The sequence below is a fragment of the Austrofundulus limnaeus genome, unplaced genomic scaffold (assembly GCF_001266775.1).
Source record: "Austrofundulus limnaeus strain Quisiro unplaced genomic scaffold, Austrofundulus_limnaeus-1.0 Scaffold153, whole genome shotgun sequence".
Taxonomy (NCBI): domain Eukaryota; kingdom Metazoa; phylum Chordata; class Actinopteri; order Cyprinodontiformes; family Rivulidae; genus Austrofundulus; species Austrofundulus limnaeus.
The window spans coordinates 1,023,032-1,029,187 of record NW_013952555.1 but is presented as its reverse complement, the minus strand read 5'-3'; the positions used below and the strand labels follow the sequence as shown (position 1 = coordinate 1,029,187).

Below are 6,156 nucleotides of genomic sequence, written 5' to 3'. Positions count from 1 at the left end.
TGTGTGTGTGTGTGTGTGTGTGTGTGTGTGTGTGTGTGTGAACCCCAGCTGGGTAGACATTTACTTGACATGCTGATAGGGATTTAAGCAGTAGGTGGGTGGTGTGTCTGACCAAGGTGAGTGAATGAGCAAAGAAGGGGAGCCTGTGGGGATTGGAGGATGATAGGAGGAGGTGTTGGAGCAAAACCGCCGCTACTAAGCTTGTTTTCAGAGCGAGCTGAGACCATTAGAAAGACGGAGGCAAAGAGGTGCAGGCAAACGAGGACGAGGAAGGTGGATTTCTGTAGGAGAACCCTCCGGGCCTTTAAGGAGAAGGGGGACTTGTCTATTGGGGGTGGGGGGTGGGGGTGGGGTGTTTCTTTCAGACGATCTAATGAAGCAGAAGTCCCTGATCAAAAAGGGAAGCAGGTAGGCTGGGCGTGTTAGCTCGTAGCCTGCTCCCCTCTCCATTTCTGCCTTCGCTTCCTCACTATTTCCTTAAACCCCTTCTTTTGCGCTCCTCCTCCCCCTCCTGCAACACAGTCCCTCCTTTTAAAGGGCTTCCACTGTTCAGCTCACGTGTGGGAAGATCTGATGGGAAGACATTTGCAGGGGTTTTTTCATTTGCTTTGGTACATTTCTCAGATCAGAATGGAAATTCTCATCTTCATATCATTGTGTCATCGTGAAAACAACAGTTTCTCAGTTGCTATGAACAAGTTGCAAATGCTTTGGTACATCCATGCAAATGATTCTGTACAATTCTCTCATGTTAAATGTGTCTTTATTGAATAATCTCGCCCCCACAACATTTAGACATTAGCTCATCGCTTAAGTCTTTACATGCAAAATGGTTGAGCAAGTCATATTTCTATACATGCCAAAAATGTAGCCATGGTTTACATCAGAACATCATCCAGAATATATGGTTATACTGACAACATTAAAAATCATTCTGACTGTCTTATCCGTACATAATGACACAAAGACTTGACCTTCTGATGGCACTGACACATTCATTGACAGAAATATAGCTTTGAGAGGTTGAGCAAGAAACTGTGTTTTGGAGGTAGACTAATTCATGATTCCTTGCTATTTTTTGTACGCATTGTTTTGAAAATACATTTACTGTTTTGAAAATATTGAAAACGATTTGAGAAATATGCATGAAGCAAATGAGAAAACTGTAAACCACACTGAATAATTGGTTTTACAACCCCAATTCCAATGAAGTTGGGATGTCGTATAAAACAAACAAAAACAGAATTWGATGATTTGCAAATCCTTTTCAGCATATATTCAATTGTCTACAATACAAATACAAGACATTTAATGTTCAAATGGACAAACTTCAGTTGCTCAACAGTTCAGGGTCTCCATTGTCATATCTTGTGCTTCATAATGCTCCACACATTTTCAAAGTAAGACAGGTTGTGATGGAAATATACTTTTTGRTCTGTTCTTATTCAGAGCAGTAAGTTATGATATCTCCTACTGGCCAAATGACATCAGCTTTACTGTGTTTTACTCTGTTCTTTTTTTATGGGAAGATGTGAATTTTTTTGACCAGGACAAGATCTGCTGTAAGTTGTCACTGTTATTTTTATCTCGGCTCAGTACAGCACCTGGAATGAAGTCATTGTCTGTTAAGACAACATCTGTACATCAAACAGTATACAGTATATAGTCAGCTGTGATGGTTCTGTGTTGATTTCTGTGTTCCTGTTTATTGCACTCTTTCACTACAAAGCCACACTTTTGTAACGTGTGCAGAATGGTCCTGTCTTGCTGAAATAAACAGGGGTATGTTTGTGAATGAGTGAAGCAAAAACATGCCCCAATAAAGTTTACCCTTTTGAACATTAAKCATCTTGTCTTTGWAGTGTATTTAATTGAATAAAGGAATTGCAAATAATCGTATTCTGTTTTTATTTAGGTTTTACGCAACTTCCCAAATTATAGGGTAAATAAAATGACAAAAGATATGTTGGACCTGAGTCCAGGCTCAAATCATTCCAAAGWGATGCATTAAAAGGCACATGTGTCTGATTGAGGCGTGCACAGTCAATGAACCCCCGAGCAGACATGTTAAATTACAGAAGGCAGCAGACTGAGACAGACTAGGGGGTGAGGGGGTGCTGTCAAAGTGTCTGACTGGGGGGTTGTTTGACCATGGGCTTGACTGGCCTGCAGGACTGGTTTCTGGCACAGTTTGGCTCAGGTCTGGCTGGAGACTGGCCTGGGGGTTGGGKGCGGGATCCCCATTCTCTCTGCTTGACACGTCTCTGTGTGAGGCAATAAGAAGCGGCTTACAAAATAGGCAAACAGCTTTCAGACAAGCCAAACAGCCAACTGGGGGAGGACGGATGACCTCCCCTCCCMCCATCTCCTCTGACTTTGACCCGCGAGGTCCTTCTTAACCCGTTTCTGAATGTGAGTCAGTGCAGCTAGGGTGTCTGGYCTTGCACCCTCCCCATTCCTTTTTTCCTTACACTCCACGATGGAGGTGCTGTCTGCTCATTTGAACGGTTGTATTGAATATTYACGTGGCTCTAAAAACTGTCATAAACATAAAACTCTATGCCGTTCCAATTTAAAATCTGAGATTTTTTTCCAAAAAAATTTAATTTTCTAGTCTTAGTTTCAACTCCCACGTGTTCCTCAACATCTCCAAAAATCAGAGGTGTAAAGCAACAAAGTAAAAATAGTATTTTTACAAAGCAATTCAAAGCAATTTTGGTTATTTAGACATTACTTGAGTAATTATTTCTCAGCTGATTTTTACTTCTTTACATTTTTGTGCAAATAACTGTACTTTCTACTCCTTACTTTTTTCAAAATACATGCAATCGTTACTCCTATATCTTATATATGGCTAAATAGATGGGTGGTTAGATAGTCAAGTAGCTGGATGGGAAGGTACATGGGTAGATGGGTAGATAAATGAGTTTATAGATGGGTAGATAGATGGGTAGGTAAATGGGTAGATAGATGGGTAGGTAGATGGGTAGATAGATGGGTAGGTAGATGGGTAGGTAAATGGATAGGTAGATGGGTAGACAGATGGGTGGGTAGGTAGGTAGATGGGTAGGTAAATGGGTAGATAGGGGTAGGTGGACAGGTAGATAGATGGGTAGATGGGTAGATAGCTTGGTCACTAGATGGAAGGTAAATGGTAGATAGATGGGTGGGTAGGTAGATAGATGGGTAGGTAGATGGGTAGGTAAATGGTTGATAGACGGGTAGATGGGTTGGTAAATGGGTAGATAGATGGGTAGATAGCTGGGGGGCTAGATGGGTAGCTAGATGGGTAGGTAGATGGGTAGACAGATAGATAGACTAATGCATCCCAAAACTTTTTAACATTAACATTATATTATAACGTTACTGTCATTATGGCCTTCATAAAAACTTTCTTAGGGAGGTCACTTCCCAATAAATGTTATTTTGGAAATTCTTACCACTCACTTTTTACTTTTACTTTTAAAATGTAAGTTCACTGACTGACGTACAGTAAATGTCAGACTTGTACTCAAGGATTATTCTTAAAGGAGACTTTAACATTTACCAAAGTAATTTTATGGTAAGATTCTTGTACTTTTACTCGAGTATCACTTTGAGGTACTTTATAYAAGACTACCAATAATCCATTCAGCCTGGGCACACACACACACATATATGGTATAATTTTACAGTGTGTGTGTGCTCATTCTGAGGGTTCAAACCACACCACCTTTACATTTTCATTATGGCCAAGTCTCAGGCCTATATTCTACCAGCGTGGCCTTTTGCTTTAGGAGTGGGCAGTTTAATCACACATACGGCACGGTTCCATTTTCATTTCCTTTTCATGCAGCCTTTTTCCCCACTCCAGCTTCATAATTCTCCCCTCTGAGCTGTCGAGGCCTCTCTGAGTGTTTGCAGCCTGTTGAAATGACATAATCAGTGACTTGGATAAATGCCTGACTGTTTTTCCTTGAGTCTATAATCAGACTTGGGGCTCAGTGTTGCAGTTATACAAGGAAAAGCTCGGCAGCAGCTCTTGAGGGGGGAATTTCTTCCTAAGACAGGGATTTTTAGCAAAGAATGTGCTCAAGCATTAATGAAATGAAACAGGTTTGWTATCTTTTGTTGCTAACAGGAAAAGAGTCACATTTTGTTCTTTTCCACAATTGCATTACATAAAATAGTTCTTTTTTATTTTATTTATCATGCACCACTTTAAAAGGTGGGTGCTAAAGTCATTTCATGTGTGTGAGTGTTTGTTTGTCTGYCTTTGTAATTTCTCATGAACCAGTTAATGGATTTTRAAGAAACTCTAAAAAGRTAATTCTTTGACATTCAGCTATAAATGAYCATTTTTTGGAGTCAACTCAATCCAAGATGGCATCCACAGCTCATCAACCTTAGCAAGAAGAAYGACTCTAACTCAGTCATTTTTACAGTGATCCAAATTTAGTGTAGTAATAGCTRAGAGTCATCCCCAGCATATAATTTGAGTGCTAACAAATTGGGCAAGACATTTTGGTTAAATCTTGGCCTAAAGCTGTTGGTGTCAACCCACTCTGTCTTTTAGCAGAATATTTTAATAACCGCTGGTCAGACTTCAATGAAACTTTCTGAACCTAACCAGTGGTTATGCATTTACAACTGATTAATGTTTGGAGTCAAGCCAAGTCAATATGACCACAACAGCCCATCAATCATGAAAAACACAAAACTAGTTCCATATTGGTCGAATTTACATTTATTAAGCTAAAAATTTAGTGTGATAGTAGCGGAGAGTAATCCCCAACAAAGACTTTGAGCACTAATAAATTGTGAAAAACATTTGTTTAAATCTTGGCCTASAACTGTTGGTGTCAGCTAAGTCTGTCTGTTAGCAGAGTATCTCAAGAACTACTGGATGGATTACAATGAAATGATTTAAAAAATCCCTGGTTATACATTTACAATTTAGAGTCAAGCTGAATCAAGATGATCACAACAGCTCATCAACTATAAGAAACACAAATTGGCTATACTTCAGTCAAATTTACAGATATCAAGCTAATATTTGGTGTGGTAGTTGCTGAGAGTCATCCCATCACATGTTTTCACACTAAAAGATCACGGAAAGTTTTTAATTTAAAACTTAATCATGGAAATCATATGATAGGCATAGGTGATAAATTTAAACAAAATAAAACATACTTGAGAGAAATTATCTTCTTATAAATATATGTGAACATTTGAGCTTAATAAACATCAGTTTGACTTTAAAAGTTTACAAAAAATTTTCTCTTTTGTGGTAAATCTAAAAACCAACCAATTTCTTACTACGTTTTATTTCAGTCTCATATGGGACCAAAAAGCAGATCACTTTGGTTATATCAGAAGAAAAATAGATGTGTAAAGCAGCTCTGGACCAAATGAGTGAAAGCTGTAAATGCTTTCAGCAACTATTACTTCAGAGGGTGGAGCACATTCAATCAATAACTAAGCAAATAAAAAGCAAGGGGCAGACAGAATGAGAAAAGCTGCAGTGGACTGGATGACAACTCACACAAATGAACACTCAGCATTCAAGTTGCTCTGTGAAGAAAAAACAAAACCAAACAAAACAAAAACATGAAAGTACTTTGGTTTGTGTGATAAAAAGACAAATTTACCTTGAGCTTTCTGCTTCTCACTGTACTTCATTCTCTATGAAAATTAAAACACAAATCATTACGAATACTAATTTTTGTCTATTAAACCTAAGTAGCTATGATGGACATAAAACCATAAAGCAACTAGCAAAAAAAAAAAAGGATTTTCTGGTGAAAACCTGTAACCTCAAAGCCTGCAAAAATACCCTAAAATACTAACAAAATCTGAAACTAAAGAGTTTCAAACTAACACAAAAAAATGACAAAAGACAAGTGTGTTTGTCATGCACGTGTTCTGCATATTAAATTATAAATAACTGCAGCAGTGTAACACACACGGCCATTGTCATTAGGGTAAAAGCTTTTAGCAGGGCATGGAGCCCTGAAACACAACAGCATGTGTTCATTCAGTATGAGGCAGGTTACTGTACATGTGGCTCACTGAGTGTAACGTTCGTCGGACATTTAATAAAGAACAAAGCACCTCCATGTAATTCTAAATAAAAAAGCAAAAAAGGTGAATTCACAAAAAAGGAAATGTATATAA

General features: G+C 38.5%; 1 long non-coding RNA gene across 1 annotated transcript in view; it reads right to left on the bottom strand.

Annotated features, from left to right (window-relative positions):
* The window catches only part of LOC106523370 (uncharacterized), a 20,918-nt gene extending 14,768 nt beyond the window's left edge, over positions 1–6,150 (bottom strand). The window contains exon 1 of the long non-coding RNA XR_001310886.1: positions 5,631–6,150. This is a non-coding gene — a long non-coding RNA (uncharacterized LOC106523370). The remainder of the gene's footprint in view (positions 1–5,630) is intronic.
* Between the last annotated feature and the right edge of the window lie 6 nt (positions 6,151–6,156).